The sequence below is a fragment of the Procambarus clarkii genome, chromosome 89 (assembly GCF_040958095.1).
Source record: "Procambarus clarkii isolate CNS0578487 chromosome 89, FALCON_Pclarkii_2.0, whole genome shotgun sequence".
NCBI lineage: Eukaryota > Metazoa > Arthropoda > Malacostraca > Decapoda > Cambaridae > Procambarus > Procambarus clarkii.
The window spans coordinates 18,908,325-18,931,852 of NC_091238.1; the positions used below are offsets into that span (position 1 = coordinate 18,908,325).

The window sequence follows — 23,528 nt, forward strand, 5'->3', positions numbered from 1 at the left end:
ACGAGGCTCTGGGTGCCTGGTGCCAGTAGACTACGAGGCCCTGGGTGCCTGGTGCCAGTAGACTACGAGGCTCTGGGTACCTGGTGCCAGTAGACTACGAGGCTCTGGGTACCTAGTGCCAGTAGACTACGAGGCCCTGGGTGCCTGGTGCCAGTAGACTACGAGGCCCTGGGTGCCTGGTGCCAGTAGACTACGAGGCCCTGGTGCCAGTAGACTACGAGGCTCTGGGTACCTGGTGCCAGTAGACTACGAGGCTCTGGGTGCCTGGTGCCAGTAGACTACGAGGCTCTGGGTACCTGGTGCCAGTAGACAACGAGGCCCTGGGTACCTGGTGCCAGTAGACTACGAGGCTCTGGGTACCTGGTGCCAGTAGACTACGAGGTCCTGGGTACCTTGTTAGTCTACACAACAAGCCACAATGTAACACACACACACAAGGGGCTACAACTTACAGCTCAACAAGCCACAATGTAACACACACAAGGGGCTACACCTTACAGCTCAACAAGCCACAATGTAGAAGAGAAAACAGGAGATGCATTTTCACCCACAGGGTTATAAACACATGGAACCGCCTACCCGCCGAAGGTGTAAATGCCAAGACATTACTTCAGTTCAAAATCCAGCTGTCAAGAACATCGTCAGGAAGAATGAGGGGACCATTGACAAGCAGCCGGCTTCTTGTGCCCGTCAAGACTACTAGAGTCAGTGATCCTCAAGTACTATCAGGAAAATAATCGTTTAGATTATTAAATAGGATAGTCTGCCAGTCGCTCCATACCATGTTCCCATTTTCTGCGATGCAAGTGAAGGTGTGCGGCAAGCACTGTGTTGTCATGTGGCCCTACGGTGGCGCCACCAACTACTATTATCTCCATCAGGCCCTGGGTGCCAGTAGACTACGGGGCCCTGGGTGCCAGTAGACTACGGGGCCCTGGGTGCCAGTAGACTACGGGGCCCTGGGTGCCAGTAGACTACGAGGCCCTGGGTGCCAGTAGACTACGGGGCCCTGGGTGCCAGTAGACTACGGGGCCCTGGGTGCCAGTAGACTACGGGGCCCTGGGTGCCAGTAGACTACGGGGCCCTGGGTGCCAGTAGACTACGAGGCCCTGGGTGCCAGTAGACTACGGGGCCCTGGGTGCCAGTAGACTACGGGGCCCTGGGTGCCAGTAGACTACGGGGCCCTGGGTGCCAGTAGACTACGGGGCCCTGGGTGCCAGTAGACTACGGGGCCCTGGGTGCCAGTAGACTACGGGGCCCTGGGTGCCAGTAGACTACGGGGCCCTGGGTGCCAGTAGACTACGGGGCCCTGGGTGCCAGTAGACTACGGGGCCCTGGGTGCCAGTAGACTACGGGGCCCTGGGTGCCAGTAGACTACGGGGCCCTGGGTGCCAGTAGACTACGGGGCCCTGGGTGCCAGTAGACTACGGGGCCCTGGGTGCCAGTAGACTACGGGGCCCTGGGTGCCAGTAGACTACGGGGCCCTGGGTGCCAGTAGACTACGGGGCCCTGGGTGCCAGTAGACTACGGGGCCCTGGGTGCCAGTAGACTACGGGGCCCTGGGTGCCAGTAGACTACGGGGCCCTGGGTGCCAGTAGACTACGGGGCCCTGGGTGCCAGTAGACTACGGGGCCCTGGGTGCCAGTAGACTACGGGGCCCTGGGTGCCAGTAGACTACGGGGCCCTGGGTGCCAGTAGACTACGGGGCCCTGGGTGCCAGTAGACTACGGGGCCCTGGGTGCCAGTAGACTACGGGGCCCTGGGTGCCAGTAGACTACGGGGCCCTGGGTGCCAGTAGACTACGGGGCCCTGGGTGCCAGTAGACTACGGGGCCCTGGGTGCCAGTAGACTACGGGGCCCTGGGTGCCAGTAGACTACGGGGCCCTGGGTGCCAGTAGACTACGGGGCCCTGGGTGCCAGTAGACTACGGGGCCCTGGGTGCCAGTAGACTACGGGGCCCTGGGTGCCAGAAGACTACGGGGCCCTGGGTGCCAGTAGACTACGGGGCCCTGGGTGCCAGAAGACTACGGGGCCCTGGGTGCCAGTAGACTACGGGGCCCTGGGTGCCAGTAGACTACGGGGCCCTGGGTGCCAGAAGACTACGGGGCCCTGGGTGCCAGTAGACTACGGGGCCCTGGGTGCCAGAAGACTACGGGGCCCTGGGTGCCAGTAGACTACGGGGCCCTGGGTGCCAGTAGACTACGGGGCCCTGGGTGCCAGAAGACTACGGGGCCCTGGGTGCCAGTAGACTACGGGGCCCTGGGTGCCAGAAGACTACGGGGCCCTGGGTGCCAGTAGACTACGGGGCCCTGGGTGCCAGTAGACTACGGGGCCCTGGGTGCCAGAAGACTACGGGGCCCTGGGTGCCAGTAGACTACGGGGCCCTGGGTGCCAGTAGACTACGGGTCTCCACCACAGTAAGAATATCCCATAAAACACAATGTGCTTTAGGATCAAATTATAAATGTAGATTAGACCATTTTATATTCCTTCGGCTCCAGCTTCTTTGGATGGGACATATTGAGCAGTTGACCTGCGAACTGCACTTGTCGGTGTGTATAGTATAGTTGCCTTGAGGCGTGGAGTGTGTAGAGGAGCGGAGTGTTCTCGCGGGATGGGCCGCCGGCTGTGGTGTAGGCCTAGTGAACCTAGGGGGAGCAGGTGGCTGAGCGGACACAACACTGGACACGTGATCCTGTGGTTTCGGGTTCGATCCCGGGCGCCGGCGAGAAACAATGGGCAGAGTTTTTTTCACCTTGATGCTTCTGTTACCTAGCAGTAAAATAGGTACCTGGGTGTTAGTCAGCTGTCGCGGGCTGCTTCCTGGGGGTGGAGGCCTGGTCGAGGACCGGGCCGCGGGGACACTAAAGCCCCGAAATCATCTCAAGATAACCTCAAGATAACCCCTCCCTCCACCACATCCCTCCCTCCATCACAACACCACCACCACCACACCACCACCACCATCACCACCACCACCACACCACCACCACCACACCACCACCACACCACCACCCCATCACCACCACACCACCACCACCCCCATCACCACCACAACCACCACCACCTCCCACCACCACACCACACCACCACCACCACCACACCACCACCACCACCACACCACCACCCCACCACCACCACCACCACACCACCACCACACCACCACCACACCACCACCATCACCTCCACCACCACACCACCACCACACCACCACCATCACCTCCACCACCACACCCCTCCCTCCACCCCCCTCAACCACACCACCACCACCACTACAACCACCATAAGGGGCCAGCATGGGCCAGGTAAGTAACTAGGGCTACCTGTGCCAACCATCGCCCTAAACACTACCTTGCCCTAGCGAGTAATGAAGCCACCCCACCCAACATCTTCCACTCATATCCTCATGTACCACCACCCATCGTCCATATCCTCTCAACCTCCCAATTGAACTAAAATCCCAAAATCCCCAAAGACACAATGTTGATGGAGCCTTTTGGGCCGTCTGGGGCTAGTTCTTGACTTGGATTTAAAGTAATTCAATGGGAAAGTTATTGGTGAATGAGAAGGTGGATTGGCAACTGGGGACCAGGAGCTGGTTCTAGCGTTCGCCCTCTCACTCTGCGTCGCCAGATTTCGTCTTGTTTCATAATGTTGGGTCCAGATGCGGTAGTGTGTGTGTGTGTGTGTGTGTGTGTGTGTGTGTGTGTGTGTGTGTGTGTGTGTGTACTCACCTAGTACTCACCTAGTTGTGTTTGCGGGGGTTGAGCTCTGGCTCTTTGGTCCCGTGTGTGTGTGTGTGTGTGTGTGTGTGTGTGTGTGTGTGTGTGTGTGTGTGTGTGTGTGTGTGTGTGGTGCAGGCAGGTGTACATGCGTCTGGTGTAGGAGGCCAGATATATATGTGTGTGTGTCTAGTGTAGGAAGACAGGTGTGTGTGTGTATTTGGTGATGGAAGGCAGGTGTGTATCTGGTGTACGCAGCCAGGTGTATGTGTGAATCCGATGTAGGAAGACAGGTGTAGGAAGGCAGGTGTAGGAGACAGGTGTACGAAGGCAGGTGTGTGAGTAAGTCCTGCCTTTGTCCAAGCCTCTATAATGGGGGTAAAGAAGTCTGCGATATTGTGCTATCATACCCATGCGAGTACATACCCATGTGGGGTACATACCCACGTGAGTACATACCCATGTGGGGTGCATACCCACGTGAGTACATACCCATGCGGGATACATACCCATGCGGGGTACATACCCATGCGGGGTACATGCCTCCTCACGGTACCCAGCTTGTGGCAATAAGAACTTAGAAAGACCCAATTATGGCAGCGACGGGCGGGGCTCGAATGCCGATTGTAACGATAGTGCATCGCACAGCATTTAATTACCGGTGTTTCTGATGCTACTGGGCCGCCCTACTGGTGTTTCTGGTGCTACTGGGCCGCCCTACTGGTGTTCCTGATGCTACTGGGCCGCCCTACTGGTGTTTCTGATGCTACTGGGCCGCCCTACTGGTGTTTCTGACCCTACTGGGCCGCCCTACTGGTGTTTCTGACCCTACTGGGCCGCCCTACTGGTGTTTCTGACCCTACTGGGCCGCCCTACTGGTGTTTATGATGCTACTGGCCCGCCCTACTGGTGTTTCTGGTGCTACTGGGCCGCCCTACTGGTGTTTCTGACCCTACTGGGCCGCCCTACTGGTGTTTCTGGTGCTACTGGGCCGCCCTACTGGTGTTTCTGATGCTACTGGGCCGCCCTACTGGTGTTTCTGACCCTACTGGGCCGCCCTACTGGTGTTTCTGGTGCTACTGGGCCGCCCTACTGGTGTTTCTGATGCTACTGGGCCGCCCTACTGGTGTTTCTGATGCTACTGGGCCGCCCTACTGGTGTTTCTGATGCTACTGGGCCACCCTACTGGTGTTTCTGATGCTACTGGGCCGCCCTACTGGTGTTTCTGATGCTACTGGGCCGCCCTACTGGTGTTTCTGACCCTACTGGGCCGCCCTACTGGTGTTTCTGATGCTACTGGGCCGCCCTACTGGTGTTTCTGATGCTACTGGGCCGCCCTACTGGTGTTTCTGGTGCTACTGGGCCGCCCTACTGGTGTTTCTGACCCTACTGGACCGCCCTACTGGTGTTCCTGGTGCTACTGGGCCGCCCTACTGGTGTTTCTGGTGCTACTGGGCCGCCCTACTGGTGTTTCTGACCCTACTGGGCCGCCCTACTGGTGTTTCTGATGCTACTGGGCCGCCCTACTGGTGTTTCTGGTGCTACTGGGCCGCCCTACTGGTGTTCCTGATGCTACTGGGCCGCCCTACTGGTGTTTCTGATGCTACTGGGCCGCCCTACTGGTGTTTCTGGTGCTACTGGGCCGCCCTACTGGTGTTCCTGGTGCTACTGGGCCGCCCTACTGGTGTTTCTGATGCTACTGGGCCGCTCTAGTGGTGTTTCTGACCCTACTGGGCCGCCCTACTGGAGTTTCTGACCCTACTGGGCCGCCCTACTGGTGTTTCTGACCCTACTGGGCCGCCCTACTGGTGTTTCTGACCCTACTGGGCCGCCCTACTGGTGTTTCTGACCCTACTGGGCCGCCCTACTGGTATTTCTGATGCTACTGGTGTTTCTGACCCTACTGGGCCGCCCTACCGGTGTTTCTGACCCTACCGGGCCGCCCTACTGGTGTTTCTGACCCTACTGGGCCGCCCTACTGGTGTTTCTGACCCTACTGGGCCGCCCTACTGGTATTTCTGATGCTACTGGTGTTTCTGACCCTACTGGGCCGCCCTACCGGTGTTTCTGACCCTACTGGGCCGCCCTACTGGTGTTTCTGACCCTACTGGGCCGCCCTACTGGTGTTTCTGACCCTACTGGGCCGCCCTACTGGTGTTTCTGACCCTACTGGGCCGCCCTACTGGTGTTTCTGGTGCTACTGGGCCGCCCTACTGGTGTTTCTGACCCTACTGGGCCGCCCTACCGGTGTTTCTGACCCTACTGGGCCGCCCTACTGGTGTTTCTGACCCTACTGGGCCGCCCTACCGGTGTTTCTGACCCTACTGGGCCGCCCTACTGGTGTTTCTGACCCTACTGGGCCGCCCTACCGGTGTTTCTGACCCTACTGGGCCGCCCTACTGGTGATTCTGACGCTACTGGGCCGCCCTACTGGTGTTTCTGACCCTACTGGGCCGCCCTACTGGTGTTTCTGACCCTACTGGGCCGCCCTACTGGTGTTTCTGACCCTACTGGGCCGCCCTACTGGTGTTTCTGACCCTACTGGGCCGCCCTACTGGTGTTTCTGACCCTACTGGGCCGCCCTACTGGTGTTTCTGACCCTACTGGGCCGCCCTACTGGTGTTTCTGACCCTACTGGGCCGCCCTACTGGTATTTCTGACCCTACTGGGCCGCCCTACTGGTGTTTCTGACCCTACTGGGCCGCACGCTGGACCCCACACACGGCCACACCAGCAGCATGTTAACATCACCTCCACAGCCCCGGTGATGTATGTGTGTGTACTCACCTAATTGTGCTTGCTGGGGTTGAGCTCTGGCTCTTTAGTTCCACCTCTCAACCGTCAATCAACAGGTGTACAGGTTTCTGAACCTACTGGGCTCTATCATATCTACATTTGAAACTGTGTATGGAGTCAGCCTCCACCACATCACTTCCTAACGCTGTCGGAAAATCCGACACCATTTAATAATCATACAGATAATAACTGTATTACCAACAAGTTACCCATAGAAAACGTAACTTGTAGTGGAATTACCGTCTAAAGAAAACGGGATATCATCACCACATACTATTATAATTCACCAGCTATTCTGCTGGGAATTATTCTTAAATACATTAGTCTTTGGACTTTACCATCATAAAAACATCTTATATAAATTAACTTAATTATCAATATTAAAGTAGAGTAAATGTGACCCTTCTATCACTTTCTGAAATCTGGACAATGTAAGCTAGGCGTCAGAGTGGGGAAGGAGGGCAGCCATTGTTGTTTATATTGAGACCAGAGGCTCACACGGGAGCAAATTCGGCTCCTGTTAAATTTACTTGGACGTAGTGTTATGGAACCCAAAGGTGTACCATTGTCAACACGCTGTCTACAAATACAAGTTAAGTGTCTATCCGAAACCCGTTTATCATTCATTTATGGCCATAAATGTCAGGATATAGGGTTAGCCGGTTAGAACGCGAAATCGCCTCATACTAAAGGTAATTAAGCCAGGTCTTCAATGTTCTGTATAGTGTTTTCTCTGATATAGCTTGTCATATATAGGATTCTGGCTTCACAGCTAGCGCACTTTTGACAGGTCAAGACGAGGATGCAAGATTATGTGCACCAGTTACTGGGTGATAGAAGCTACCTCAAAGAGGATAATTTGGTGTCTACACTCTAGTTATACCTGGTGGACTAACCTGCTGTACTATAAGAGAAGGAACCTCATCAATGTATGTAGCTATTACTGTAATTTGATTGGCTGCATATGTGTAATATAAACCCCCCCTAATGTGTAGAGGATCGATTTGTGAGATTATAAGATTATTGCAGAAATACAGTCCACTTATCATTATACAAATTGCTATCGAAGTATATAAATTAACGTAAATATAAATTCTATATAAATTCATATAAATTAAATAAATATAAATCTCACAGGTCGGTTCCCACATTATTTGGTCATCTTCGAACCGGATGACGGATTATTTGATCCTTTGAACCCACATTTGGTCATCTTAGTACCGGATGAACCAGTTATCCAGTGGATTCATTAAATATACTAGTGCAGTGTTATTTAAACAAAGCCAGCCAGTCATAGACGGCAGCCTAGCCTCGAGGGAGCTCAGGAGCCTCCCTCAGCCCAGTTCAGCTTCGTCAGCGGTTTCATGCACACCCACAGATATTTGGTGGCGTGTTATTTCGTGAAATGACAGCGCTAATATAGAATCCAGCCAAATTAGTGACTGTGTCTTCGCGAGATTGTTCACGGATTTCGTGGTGTTACATTTCGCGAGAGATTATCTACGAATTTTGTGGACTTTATTTCGCGAGGTCACTAATAATATTTAATACTTCTTGATAATATTAGAAGTTTCATAGAGGCTAATTAAGAGGCTATTATCAATAATTGTGTATATTATTTCTCCAAAATAGAGAATTATTTAATATATTGCACTAGTGATCACAGTATAATATTTACTAATTGCCAACCCACAACAGGGTAGGATATTAACCATTGACTAGTTGAACTATTATTGTTCATCCTAGTCCCATTATTACTATAGTCAGTTGTACTATATTGAACAACCTAACACCATTAATGGATGGTCCAGACCCTATTTTGGGTGTAATTTTTATCAACTCGAATTGAGTTGTATATATAATAATTTACTTATGATCATTACACCTTTGAGTGATTAATTAGTGTCTCTACCATCCTAGGGTGATATAGAAGAGCTAACCTAAAGGTACTTCCAGTGACACTGGTTTATCACTCAAATCATTAGTGTGTATGATTGTATATATATAATGTGTATTAATTTTAAGTGCTAACCTCTAGTAGAGGTAGGATTATTGCCTAGAGAGTGCATTTTACCCTAGGCTACCATCAGTGCTTGTTCAGTATTATGAGCAGCCCAAGTACAAGCCCCACAAGGCTTCACCAACTAGCCAGTATGGATAATGCAGGGAGAATGAAAAGAACCCTTGCAGGTCTTAAATGCCATTTAACAAGACAGATCAAGAAATGTGAAGATTTGTCACAACAATCAACAGTTGATTATGCTGACCTGGAAAGCTATTATCAAGCAGCTGCAGGTAAATTTAAGCAAATCAAATGCCAAATGGCTGTCCTTGTGGGGACAGACTACTACCATCAATTCATCGGTAGCCCTACTAAATATCAGGGTATAACCATGTTAAACTCTGCAGGAGGTAAATTACTCTCAGGCCCAGTATCAAGCCTGAGGAGACCTAAGCCTGCAGATAAACAATACCAGTAGAGATCTAAATTTGTCAGCTGATTATATTTCTCCAGTAGCATTATACTAAGGAGATTACAGCTGACTATAGTAACAGAGGTTGATGTTAGTATCATCATTTAAAGCTGGAGATGAGTTCATGAGGCCTCAGTGGCAAATCAGTGAACAGTAGCCTAAAACAGCTACAAGTCACTGCGACCAATGTCACTGAACCCACTGCAGTCTCAGAACCATACTTTACTTTAATGATGAGCTATTCAATCTTCTGAATCAATTAACTAAATTAAACCCTAATAAATCTGATGACTGATTTGATACATTTATTATTTAATCAAGATGTATTCCATGGGCCTCAGTGTTTATATATCAGTGACCAGTTACCTGAAGAAACTTCAAGTTATATCTAATGTCACTGATCTCACTGCAGTCCCTGAATCATACTTGACTGTAGTACTTGATCACATCCAGTCTTCTGGGTTAAATAATATGTAATAAGGCTTGAATATTAGCCTTTCAAGAGTTGACAGGGAAATGAAATCGCATTAGACTTCTAACCCCTACAACTCTAGTACGGGACATCCGTCCTGTACGAACAGACGCACAAATGTGTGATTACTAACTACTAACATCAAATTAATCTAATAATTTGAAGGAGGAGTATCGGTGTTCGTCTGTTCTAAATAGGACTTCGACCCGTGAGCAGCCCCCTGGGGAATTATGTCGGAAAATCCGACACCATTTAATAATCATACAGATAATAACTGTATTACCAACAAGTTACCCATAGAAAACGTAACTTGTAGTGGAATTACCGTCTAAAGAAAACGGGATATCATCACCACATACTATTATAATTCACCAGCTATTCTGCTGGGAATTATTCTTAAATACATTAGTCTTTGGACTTTACCATCATAAAAACATCTTATATAAATTAACTTAATTATCAATATTAAAGTAGAGTAAATGTGACCCTTCTATCACTTTCTGAAATCTGGACAATGTAAGCTAGGCGTCAGAGTGGGGAAGGAGGGCAGCCATTGTTGTTTATATTGAGACCAGAGGCTCACACGGGAGCAAATTCGGCTCCTGTTAAATTTACTTGGACGTAGTGTTATGGAACCCAAAGGTGTACCATTGTCAACACGCTGTCTACAAATACAAGTTAAGTGTCTATCCGAAACCCGTTTATCATTCATTTATGGCCATAAATGTCAGGATATAGGGTTAGCCGGTTAGAACGCGAAATCGCCTCATACTAAAGGTAATTAAGCCAGGTCTTCAATGTTCTGTATAGTGTTTTCTCTGATATAGCTTGTCATATATAGGATTCTGGCTTCACAGCTAGCGCACTTTTGACAGGTCAAGACGAGGATGCAAGATTATGTGCACCAGTTACTGGGTGATAGAAGCTACCTCAAAGAGGATAATTTGGTGTCTACACTCTAGTTATACCTGGTGGACTAACCTGCTGTACTATAAGAGAAGGAACCTCATCAATGTATGTAGCTATTACTGTAATTTGATTGGCTGCATATGTGTAATATAAACCCCCCCTAATGTGTAGAGGATCGATTTGTGAGATTATAAGATTATTGCAGAAATACAGTCCACTTATCATTATACAAATTGCTATCGAAGTATATAAATTAACGTAAATATAAATTCTATATAAATTCATATAAATTAAATAAATATAAATCTCACAGGTCGGTTCCCACAAACGCATTCCATTTGTCAACCACTCTGACAGTGGAGCTTACATGTGTGTGTGTGTGTGTGTGTGTGTGTGTGTGTGTGTGTGTGTGTGTGTGTGTGTGTGTGTGTGTGTGTTTATACATCATGTTGGCCAACATAAGATGTACATAAGATAGAGAGCGGCTCTTACTGGACGATATAGATGTACATGAGAGAGACACAGAGAGACAGACAGACAGACAGACAAAGATTAAGACACGATATACCACCTATGCAGAGCACGATAGCCTCACGGCGCGCGATAAACGGGAGATCTTCAGAGCAACGATATACCACGGTACGATGCCATAATTAAGATCTAAGATAACCAGAGGAGGAGGGGGGGCTCTGGGAGAGGAGAGGGGGTGGGGGTGGGGGGCTGGGAGGGGAGGGGAGGGGGTGGGGGTGGACGGTAGGGGGGGGGAGACGACCCGTCTTGGCCTCATAAGGTATTCAGGAAGCTGTATGACACGGGGGAGCAGCTTCAGCTGAGACGTGCGAGGTGATTTGGTAGGTGTGTGGCAGTATTAGCAGGTGTGTGTGTGTACACGTGCCGGCATGATATAAGGGGGTACACATGGCCCCTCATGTGCACGCCTGCATGCCTACATACATACACACGCGTGCATACGCATTCCCATGTGCACGAAAGCATATTTTTAAAGGCCCTGATTAACAAGATCGTAAATAAGCCAGAATCAGTATACATATACACACCAGAAGCAGTATACATATCTATACACCAGAAGCAGTATACACACACACCAGAAGTACCCAAATTGGTTTACTTTAGGGTCACAAACTCCCCAGATTGGTTTACTTTAGGGTCACAAACTCCCCAGATTGGTTTACTTTAGGGTCACAAACTCCCCAGATTGGTTTACTTTAGGGTCACAAACTCCCCAGATTGGTTTACTTTAGGGTCACAAACTCCCCAGATTGGTTTACTTTAGGGTCACAAACTCCCCAGATTGGTTTACTTTAGGGTCACAAACTCCCCAGATTGGTTTACTTTAGGGTCACAAACTCCCCAGTTTGGTTTACTTTAGGGTCACAAACTCCCCAGATTGGTTTACTTTAGGGTCACAAACTCCCCAGTTTGGTTTACTTTAGGGTCACAAACTCCCCAGATTGGTTTACTTTAGGGTCACAAACTCCCCAGATTGGTTTACTTTAGGGTCACAAACTCCCCAGATTGGTTTACTTTAGGGTCACAAACTCCCCAGATTGGTTTACTTTAGGGTCACAAACTCCCCAGTTTGGTTTACTTTAGGGTCACAAACTCCCCAGATTGGTTTACTTTAGGGTCACAAACTCCCCAGTTTGGTTTACTTTAGGGTCACAAACTCCCCAGATTGGTTTACTTTAGGGTCACAAACTCCCCAGTTTGGTTTACTTTAGGGTCACAAACTCCCCAAATTGGTTTACTTTAGGGTCACAAACTCCCCAGTTTGGTTTACTTTAGGGTCACAAACTCCCCAGTTTGGTTTACTTTAGGGTCACAAACTCCCCAGTTTGGTTTACTTTAGGGTCACAAACTCCCCAGTTTGGTTTACTTTAGGGTCACAAACTCCCCAAATTGGTTTACTTTAGGGTCACAAACTCCCCAGATTGGTTTACTTTAGGGTCACAAACTCCCCAATTTGGTTTACTTTAGGGTCACAAACTCCCCAATTTGGTTTACTTTAGGGTCACAAACTCCCCAGATTGGTTTACTTTAGGGTCACAAACTCCCCAGATTGGTTTACTTTAGGGTCACAAACTCCCCAGATTGGTTTACTTTAGGGTCACAAACTCCCCAGATTGGTTTACTTTAGGGTCACAAACTCCCCAGTTTGGTTTACTTTAGGGTCACAAACTCCCCAGATTGGTTTACTTTAGGGTCACAAACTCCCCAGTTTGGTTTACTTTAGGGTCACAAACTCCCCAGTTTGGTTTACTTTAGGGTCACAAACTCCCCAGTTTGGTTTACTTTAGGGTCACAAACTCCCCAGTTTGGTTTACTTTAGGGTCACAAACTCCCCAGATTGGTTTACTTTAGGGTCACAAACTCCCCAATTTGGTTTACTTTAGGGTCACAAACTCCCCAGTTTGGTTTACTTTAGGGTCACAAACTCCCCAGTTTGGTTTACTTTAGGGTCACAAACTCCCCAGATTGGTTTACTTTAGGGTCACAAACTCCCCAGTTTGGTTTACTTTAGGGTCACAAACTCCCCAGTTTGGTTTACTTTAGGGTCACAAACTCCCCAGTTTGGTTTACTTTAGGGTCACAAACTCCCCAGTTTGGTTTACTTTAGGGTCACAAACTCCCCAGTTTGGTTTACTTTAGGGTCACAAACTCCCCAGTTTGGTTTACTTTAGGGTTACAAACTCCCCAGTTTGGTTTACTTTAGGGTCACAAACTCCCCAAATTGGTTTACTTTAGGGTCGCAAACTCCCCAAATTGGTTTACTTTAGGGTCACAAACTCCCCAGTTTGGTTTACTTTAGGGTCACAAACTCCCCAAATTGGTTTACTTTAGGGTCACAAACTCCCCAGTTTGGTTTACTTTAGGGTCACAAACTCCCCAGTTTGGTTTACTTTAGGGTCACAAACTCCCCAAATTGGTTTACTTTAGGGTCACAAACTCCCCAGTTTGGTTTACTTTAGGGTCACAAACTCCCCAGTTTGGTTTACTTTAGGGTCACAAACTCCCCAAATTGGTTTACTTTAGGGTCGCAAACTCCCCAAATTGGTTTACTTTAGGGTCACAAACTCCCCAAATTGGTTTACTTTAGGGTCACAAACTCCCCAAATTGGTTTACTTTAGGGTCACAAACTCCCCAGTTTGGTTTACTTTAGGGTCACAAACTCCCCAGTTTGGTTTACTTTAGGGTCACAAACTCCCCTACTTTAGGGTCACAAACTCCCCAAATTGGTTTACTTTAGGGTCACAAACTCCCCAAATTGGTTTACTTTAGGGTCACAAACTCCCCAAATTGGTTTACTTTAGGGTCACAAACTCCCCAAATTGGTTTACTTTAGGGTCACAAACTCCCCAAATTGGTTTACTTTAGGGTCACAAACTCCCCAAATTGGTTTACTTTAGGGTCACAAACTCCCCAAATTGGTTTACTTTAGGGTCACAAACTCCCCAAATTGGTTTACTTTAGGGTCACAAACTCCCCAAATTGGTTTACTTTAGGGTCACAAACTCCCCAGTTTGGTTTACTTTAGGGTCACAAACTCCCCAGTTTGGTTTACTTTAGGGTCACAAACTCCCCAAATTGGTTTACTTTAGGGTCGCAAACTCCCCAAATTGGTTTACTTTAGGGTCACAAACTCCCCAAATTGGTTTACTTTAGGGTCACAAACTCCCCAAATTGGTTTACTTTAGGGTCACAAACTCCCCAGTTTGGTTTACTTTAGGGTCACAAACTCCCCAGTTTGGTTTACTTTAGGGTCACAAACTCCCCTACTTTAGGGTCACAAACTCCCCAAATTGGTTTACTTTAGGGTCACAAACTCCCCAAATTGGTTTACTTTAGGGTCACAAACTCCCCAAATTGGTTTACTTTAGGGTCACAAACTCCCCAAATTGGTTTACTTTAGGGTCACAAACTCCCCAAATTGGTTTACTTTAGGGTCACAAACTCCCCAAATTGGTTTACTTTAGGGTCACAAACTCCCCAAATTGGTTTACTTTAGGGTCACAAACTCCCCAAATTGGTTTACTTTAGGGTCACAAACTCCCCAAATTGGTTTACTTTAGGGTCACAAACTCCCCAAATTGGTTTACTTTAGGGTCACAAACCCCAAATTGGTTTACTTTAGGGTCACAAACTCCCCAAATTGGTTTACTTTAGGGTCACAAACTCCCCAAATTGGTTTACTTTAGGGTCACAAACTCCCCAAATTGGTTTACTTTAGGGTCACAAACTCCCCAAATTGGTTTACTTTAGGGTCACAAACTCCCCAAATTGGTTTACTTTAGGGTCACAAACCCCAAATTGGTTTACTTTAGGGTCACAAACTCCCCAAATTGGTTTACTTTAGGGTCACAAACTCCCCAAATTGGTTTACTTTAGGGTCACAAACTCCCCAAATTGGTTTACTTTAGGGTCACAAACTCCCCAAATTGGTTTACTTTAGGGTCACAAACTCCCCAAATTGGTTTACTTTAGGGTCACAAACTCCCCAAATTGGTTTACTTTAGGGTCACAAACTCCCCAAATTGGTTTACTTTAGGGTCACAAACTCCCCAAATTGGTTTACTTTAGGGTCACAAACTCCCCAAATTGGTTTACTTTAGGGTCACAAACTCCCCAAATTGGTTTACTTTAGGGTCACAAACTCCCCAGATTGGTTTACTTTAGGGTCACAAACTCCCCAAATTGGTTTAAAGGAATCAAATAAACTGTAATAAGATATAGGAATACAGGAAATAAGGACATAAAGTGGAATAAGATATAAGATATAGGAAATAGTAATGAGATGAGCGTCCAGTTACTGAGTGTGTCAAGCAGCCAGGCAAGAGAGACAAGACCTGTGGAGGATGTTGTTGTTGTTCAAGATGCCCTACCTGGTACAAAAAGATCCAAGCAGCACGGGCTATGGCGAGCCCATTGACCTGGGGGAGGTTATCTTGAGGTTATCTTGAGATGATTTCGGGGCTTTAGTGTCCCCGCGGCCCGGTCCTCGACCAGGCCTCCACCCCCAGGAAGCAGCCCGTGACAGCTGACTAACACCCAGGTACCTATTTACTGCTAGGTAACAGGGGCATTCAGGGTGAAAGAAACTTTGCCCATTTGTTTCTGCCTCGTGCGGGAATCGAACCCGCGCCACAGAATTACGAGTCCTGCGCGCTATCCACCAGGCTACGAGGTACGAGGGGGAGGGTAAGAGACTGGCAGGTCTTCCCCCAGGTCACTGAAGACAGGTCATGTCCTCAAGGATATAATTTATAATTGTGTATATTGTGACGAGATAACACCAATCCTTCTCTATTTAATACACCTTAAATACTCCTCCCCCCTCTAATACACCCAATATGCTCCCCAACACACTCCCCCATGCCCCTCCCAGGGTACACCCCAGGTGTGGGCCACTAGTGTGTCTTAGCACAGGTGTAGAGTGATGTCAGTGGCCCAGTGAGTGTGAGGACGGACCACAGCCGGGTATGGCCCGCGTGTGGGTGTGGGGCAGATTCTTGTCGCAGCCCCACGGGTGGACCCACGCTCTGGCCAGCTGGGTACTGGGTATGTGGGGGAGGGGGGGGGGAGAGGTCTGAAAGTGCCCGGGGTGGTTAATGTGCTGAGGCTAGGTGAGGCACCAGGACCATGGCACCCCTCCTGTACACCCCAGGTGAGGCACCAGGACCATGGCACCCCTCCTGTACACCCCAGGTGAGGCACCAAGACCATGGCACCCCTCCTGTACACCCCAGGTGAGGCACCAAGACCATGGCACCCCACCTGTACACCCCAGGTGAGGCACCAGGACCATGGCACCCCTCCTGTACACCCCAGGTGAGGCACTAGGACCATGGCACCCCTCCTGTACACCCCAGGTGAGGCACCAAGACCATGGCACCCCTCCTGTACACCCCAGGTGAGGCACCAAGACCATGGCACCCCACCTGTACACCCCAGGTGAGGCACCAGGACCATGGCACCCCACCTGTACACCCCAGGTGAGGCACCAGGACCATGGCACCCCTCCTGTACACCCCAGGTGAGGCACCAGGACCATGGCACCCCTCCTGTACACCCCAGGTGAGGCACCAGGACCATGGCACCCCTCCTGTACACCCCAGGTGAGGCACCAGGACCATGGCACCCCTCCTGTACACCCCAGGTGAGGCACCAAGACCATGGCACCCCACCTGTACACCCCAGGTGAGGCACCAGGACCATGGCACCCCTCCTGTACACCCCAGGTGAGGCACCAGGACCATGGCACCCACCTGTACACCCCAGGTGAGGCACCAGGACCATGGCACCCCACCTGTACACCCCAGGTGAGGCACCAGGACCATGGCACCCCTCCTGTACACCCCAGGTGAGGCACCAGGACCATGGCACCCACCTGTACACCCCAGGTGAGGCACCAGGACCATGGCACCCCACCTGTACACCCCAGGTGAGGCACCAGGACCATGGCACCCCACCTGTACACCCCAGGTGAGGCACCAAGACCATGGCACCCACCTGTACACCCCAGGTGAGGCACCAAGACCATGGCACCCCTCCTGTACACCCCAGGTGAGGCACCAGGACCATGGCACCCACCTGTACACCCCAGGTGAGGCACCAAGACCATGGCACCCCTCCTGTACACCCCAGGTGAGGCACCAGGACCATGGCACCCACCTGTACACCCCAGGTGAGGCACCAAGACCATGGCACCCTCCTGTACACCCCAGGTGAGGCACCAGGACCATGGCACCCCTCCTGTACACCCCAGGTGAGGCACCAGGACCATGGCACCCCACCTGTACACCCCAGGTGAGGCACCAGGACCATGGCACCCACCTGTACACCCCAGGTGAGGCACCAAGACCATGGCACCCTCCTGTACACCCCAGGTGAGGCACCAGGACCATGGCACCCCACCTGTACACCCCAGGTGAGGCACCAAGACCATGGCACCCACCTGTACACCCCAGGTGAGGCACCAGGACCATGGCACCCACCTGTACACCCCAGGTGAGGCACCAGGACCATGGCACCCTCCTGTACACCCCAGGTGAGGCACCAGGACCATGGCACCCCTCCTGTACACCCCAGGTGAGGCACCAGGACCATGGCACCCCTCCTGTACACCCCAACACAAGAAGACTCACCTGAGTGTGGGGTCCGCCCTCGTGAAGACGTCTGGGACACAAGAGATGTTCTGTCCTTCAAGACACTCGAGACATTCTTTTCAAGACACATTAAAACACTTAATCACATCAACACTTTTCACATCTAATTTTCTACACTTTTTTGAGCAACTGGACACTATAAAGTGCTGTTATCTGGAAGGGGGACGATGGGAGTTAATTTCCGTATATAGGAGCATTATGCGATTTGCTTTTGTTTAGATTTGTTTGAGTTTTTTAATTGCATATTGTTCTTTTGTATAGGAAGGTGAGTATGTATGATGAGGGAGCAGTGCCAGACGTGGCTCTGATGATGAGGGAGCAGTGCCAGACGTGGCTCTGATGATGAGGGAGCAGTGCCAGACGTGGCTCTGATGATGAGGGAGCAGTGCCAGACGTGGCTCTGATGATGAGGGAGCAGTGCCAGACGTGGCTCTGATGATGAGGGAGCAGTGCCAGACGTGGCTCTGATGGGGTTGACATACTAGAGGTACACTTCACTCTGACCATCAGTGGAGTGAATACAGCCATACGCAACACTTTGTATACTTCTTGTATACATATTATACATACAGCACCACCCTGGCACCACCACAACACAATCCAGCATCCCCACAACACTCAACCAGCACACACACATCGCAACACCATCACAACACCACCACATCGCCATCACAACACCATCACAACACCACTACCACAACCACACCACCACACCACCACCACCACAACACATCACTATAACTTAAAGAGGGAAGGGGGTGGTGGGGGGAGATGTCCCAGAAGACTTACTATAAGAGTTGTGGTAAGCCAAACACCGGGCCACAACCCCCCGCCCCCCCCCCAGTCACAACACCTTCCCAGTTCCCTATAACTTATATCCACAACAAATCATCACTTGTCTTTAAACTAACAAAGACTTATTTGAATAATAAATACTTTAATTAGGTAGTGTACCTGAGTGTTGGGTGGAGGCTAGGGGGGGGGAGGGGTACTGGAAGGGTCACTTAGGAATGCTGGGAGCCTGGGTGTGTGTGTGTGTGTGTCCTCGCGCCAACCACAACAGTCTCGTCCCTCCATCACCCTCTACTATATTTCCTCCCATGGCGATATAATGGGATAGTATTGATAACCTTAATATCAATAACTATTATCTCCAGACAATCATAACCTCCCTACAACCACCATCTCTCTACAACCATCACTTCTCTACAACCATCACTTCTCTACAACCATCACTTCTCTACAACCATCACTTCTCTACAACCATCACTTCTCTACAACCATCACCTCTCCACAACCATCACCTCTCTACAACCATCACCTCTCCACAACCACCACCTCTCCACAACCATCACCTCTCTACAACCATCACCTCTCCACAACCACCACCTCTCTACAACCACCACCTCTCCACAACCACCACCTCTCCACAACCATCACCTCTCTACAACCACCACCTCTCTACAACCATCACCTCTCCACAACCACCACCTCTCCACAACCATCACCTCTCCACAACCATCACCTCTCTACAACCATCACCTCTCCACAACCATCACCTCTCCACAACCACCACCTCTCTACAACCACCACCTCTCTACAACTACCACCTCTCCACAACCACCACCTCTCCACAACCATCACCTCTCTACAACCACCACCTCTCCACAACCACCACCTCTCCCACAACCACCACCTCTCCACAACCACCACCTCTCCCACAACCACCACCTCTCCCACAACCACCACCTCTCCACAACCACCACCTCTCCCACAATCACCACCTCTCCCACAACCACCACCTCTCCACAACCACCACCTCTCCACAACCACCACCTCTCCACAACCACCACCTCTCCCACAACCACCACCTCTCCACAACCACCACCTCTCCCACAACCACCACCTCTCCACAACCACCACCTCTCCCACAATCACCACCTCTCCCACAACCACCACCTCTCTACAACCACCACCTCTCCACAACCACCACCTCTCCACAACCACCACCTCTCCACAACCACCACCTCTCCCACAACCACCACCTCTCCACAACCACCACCTCTCCACAACCACCACCTCTCTACAACCACCACCTCTCCACAACCACCACCTCTCCCACAACCACTACCTCTCCACAACCACCACCTCTCCCACAACCACCACCTCTCTACAACCACCACCTCTCCACAACCACCACCTCTCCACAACCACCACCTCTCCACAACCACCACCTCTCCACAACCACCACCTCTCCCACAACCACCACCTCTCCACAACCACCACCTCTCCACAACCACCACCTCTCTACAACCACCACCTCTCCACAACCACCACCTCTCCCACAACCACCACCTCTCTACAACCATTACCTCTCTACAGCCACCACCTCTCCCACAACCACCACCTCTCCACAACCACCACCTCTCTACAACCATCACCTCTCTACAACCATCACCTCTCTACAACCACCACCTCTCCACAACCACCACCTCTCCACAACCACCACCTCTCCACAACCACCACCTCTCCCACAACCACCACCTCTCCACAACCACCACCTCTCCACAACCACCACCTCTCTACAACCACCACCTCTCCACAACCACCACCTCTCCACAACCACCACCTCTCCACAAACCACCACCTCTGCTACAACCACCACCTCTCCACAACCACCACCTCTCCCACAACCACCACCTCTCCACAACCACCACCTCTCCACAAACCACCACCTCTCCACAACCACCACCTCTCCACAACCACCACCTCTCTACAACCACCACCTCTCCACAACCACCACCTCTCTACAACCATCACTTCTCTACAACCATCACCTCTCTACAACCACCACCTCTCCCACAACCACCACCTCTCCACAACCATCACCTCTCCACAACCACCACCTCTCCACAACCACCACCTCTCTACAACCACCACCTCTCCACAACCACCACCTCTCCACAACCACCACCTCTCCACAACCACCACCTCTCCACAACCACCACCTCTCTACAACCACCACCTCTCTACAACCACCACCTCTCCCACAACCACCACCTCTCCACAACCACCACCTCTCCCACAACCACCACCTCTCCCACAACCACCACCTCTCCACAACCACCACCTCTCCACAACCACCACCTCTCCCACAACCACCACCTCTCCCACAACCACCACCTCTCCACAACCACCACCTCTCCACAACCACCACCTCTCCACAACCACCACCTCTCCCACAACCACCACCTCTCCCACAACCAACACCTCTCCCACAACCACCACCTCTCCACAACCACCAACCTCTCCACAACCACCACCTCTCCACAACCACCACCTCTCCCACAACCACCACCTCTCCCACAATCAGCTGGTATAAGGTGGACCTCACAGTGAATATAGCAAAGCCTGGTATATGATATATAATATAGCAAAGCCTGGTATATGATATATATATTTCACGAGATGTTCCTCCGTGCTCTGTTACTTGTATAAGCTTAGTCGACTTAACGGTAGCGGTTAGGCAGGCTGTTTTAGTGAGAGGGGGGGGGGGGGGGTACACCTGGTGGTTTGTGGTGTAGGAGCACTGTTGCTTTCTGAATACTACACCACAGTGGTGCCTCATACACCTGTTCACAGCTCGTGTGTAGGCCTGAATCACTCACTGGGTCATCATATATAGGCCTGCCTCACTCACTGGATCATCACATGTAGGCCTGCCTCACTCACTGGGTCATCACATGTAGGCCTGCCTCACTCACTGGGTCATCACATGTAGGCCTGCCTCACTCACTGGGTCATCACATGTAGGCCTGCCTCACTCACTGGGGTCATCACATGTAGGCCTGCCTCACTCACTGGGTCATCACATGTAGGCCTGCCTCACTCACTGGACCACCACACACAGGCCTGTCCTCACTCACTGGGTCATCACATGTAGGCCTGCCTCACTCACTGGGTCATCACATGTAGGCCTGCCTCACTCACTGGGTCATCACATGTAGGCCTGCCTCACTCACTGGACCACCACATGTAGGCCTGTCTCACTCACTGGGTCATCACATGTAGGCCTGCCCTCACTCACTGGGTCATCACATGTAGGCCTGCCTCACTCACCTGGACCACCACACACAGGCCTGTCTCACTCACTGGGTCACCACACACAGGCCTGCCTCACTCACTGGGTCATCATATACAGGCCTGCCTCACTCACTGGGTCATCACATGTAGGCCTGCCTCACTCACTGGGTCATCATATGTAGGCCTGCCTCACTCCCTGGGTCATCACATGTAGGCCTGCCTCACTCACTAGGTCATCATATGCAGGCCTGCCTCACTCACTGGGTCATCACATGTAGGCCTGCCTCACTCACTGAAACCACACATGTAGGCCTGCCTCACTCACTGAAACCACCACATGTAGGCCTGCCTCACTCACTAGGTCATCACATGCAGGCCTGCCTCACTCACTGAACCACCACATGTAGGCCTGCCTCACTCACTGAACCACCACATGTAGGCCTGCCTCACTCACTAGGTCATCACATGCAGGCCTGCCCTCACTCACTGGGTCATCACATGTAGGCCTGCCTCACTCACTAGGTCATCATATGCAGGCCTGCCTCACTCACTGGACCACCACCATGTAGGCCTGCCTCACTCACTGAACCACCACATGTAGGCCTGCCTCACTCACTGGGTCATCAACATGCAGGCCTGCCTCACTCACTGGGTCATCACATGCAGGCCTGCCTCACTCACTGGGTCATCACATGCAGGCCTGCCTCACTCACTGGGTCATCACATGCAGGCCTGCCTCACTCACTGGGCCACCACATGTAGGCCTGCCTCACTCACTGGACCTCCACACACAGGCCTGCCTCACTTCACTGGACCACCACACACAGGCCTGCCTCACTCACTGGACCACCAAACACAGGCCTGCCTCACTTCACTGGACCACCACACACAGGCCTGCCTCACTTCACTGGACCACCACACACAGGCCTGCCTCACTCACTGGACCACCACACACAGGCCTGCCTCACTTCACTGGACCACCACACACAGGCCTGCCTCACTCACTGGACCACCACACACAGGCCTGCCTCACTTCACTGGACCACCACACCAGGCCTGCCTCACTTCACTGGACCACCACACACAGGCCTGCCTCACTTCACTGGACCACCACACACAGGCCTGCCTCACTTCACTGGACCACCACACACAGGCCTGCCTCACTTCACTGGACCACCACACACAGGCCTGCCTCACTTCACTGGACCACCACACACAGGCCTGCCTCACTTCACTGGACCACCACACACAGGCCTGCCTCACTTCACTGGACCACCACACACAGGCCTGCCTCACTTCACTGGACCACCACACACAGGCCTGCCTCACTTTACTGGACCACCACACACAGGCCTGCCTCACTTCACTGGACCACCACACACAGGCCTGCCTCACTTCACTGGACCACCACACACAGGCCTGCCTCACTTCACTGGACCACCACACACAGGCCTGCCTCACTTCACTGGACCACCACACACAGGCCTGCCTCACTTCACTGGACCTCCACACACAGGCCTGCCTCACTTCACTGGACCACCACACACAGGCCTGCCTCACTTCACTGGACCTCCACACACAGGCCTGCCTCACTTCACTGGACCTCCACACACAGGCCTGCCTCACTTCACTGGACCTCCACACACAGGCCTGCCTCACTTCACTGGACCTCCACACACAGGCCTGCCTCACTTCACTGGACCACCACACACAGGCCTGCCTCACTTCACTGGACCACCACACACAGGCCTGCCTCACTTCACTGGACCTCCACACACAGGCCTGCCTCACTTCACTGGACCACCACACACAGGCCTGCCTCACTTCACTGGACCTCCACACACAGGCCTGCCTCACTTCACTGGACCACCACACAGGCCTGCCTCA

At 51.4% G+C, this 23,528-nt stretch overlaps 1 protein-coding gene across 1 annotated transcript in view; it reads right to left on the reverse strand.

Annotated features, from left to right (window-relative positions):
* Positions 1 to 23,528, reverse strand: part of LOC123773344 (ankyrin repeat and BTB/POZ domain-containing protein 2) — a 198,588-nt gene that overhangs the window by 123,036 nt on the left and 52,024 nt on the right. The gene's annotated exons all lie outside the window — the stretch shown is intronic.